Source organism: Apis dorsata, unplaced genomic scaffold (genome assembly GCF_000469605.1).
Source record: "Apis dorsata unplaced genomic scaffold, Apis dorsata 1.3 scaffold_342, whole genome shotgun sequence".
Lineage (NCBI taxonomy): Eukaryota > Metazoa > Arthropoda > Insecta > Hymenoptera > Apidae > Apis > Apis dorsata.
Window position 1 is genome coordinate 148,798 of NW_006263609.1, and position 478 is coordinate 149,275.

The following is a 478-nucleotide window of genomic DNA, read 5'->3' on the forward strand; positions in this document are numbered from 1 at the left end:
GGGTCACAATTATCCAAGAATTTCATCCAACAAAGACCAACGTCAAATAAATCGATCCAATCTCTAAAATAAAAACTCGTGCATATCGTATTATCACATGGGATAAAATATAAAATAATTTAAAACAAGTTCAAATCACCATTAATTAATTATAAACTAAAATTAATAATAAATTATTCCATTAATCCGTTCGAAATGACGGATACGTATCGAAAATCCTCTCTCCCCCCATACAAGCCTCTCCATCCGATTAATACCGGAACACTATCCTCCAGGAGACCCACCGGTCTTCCTACCACCCCCATGAGCCACCCCTCTGAGCCACCCGCGAAAGTAAGTAGTGAGTGAGCGGCATTCAAGGGTTGGTGACTGCGAGGGGGGAGGGGACAGGGGGATGGCAGTAGCTCCAGCTAGTAGGAGAAAAGAAGAAAGGATCGGAAGGAGCGACGAGAGGGCGCGAGAGAAAGAAAGAGAAAAA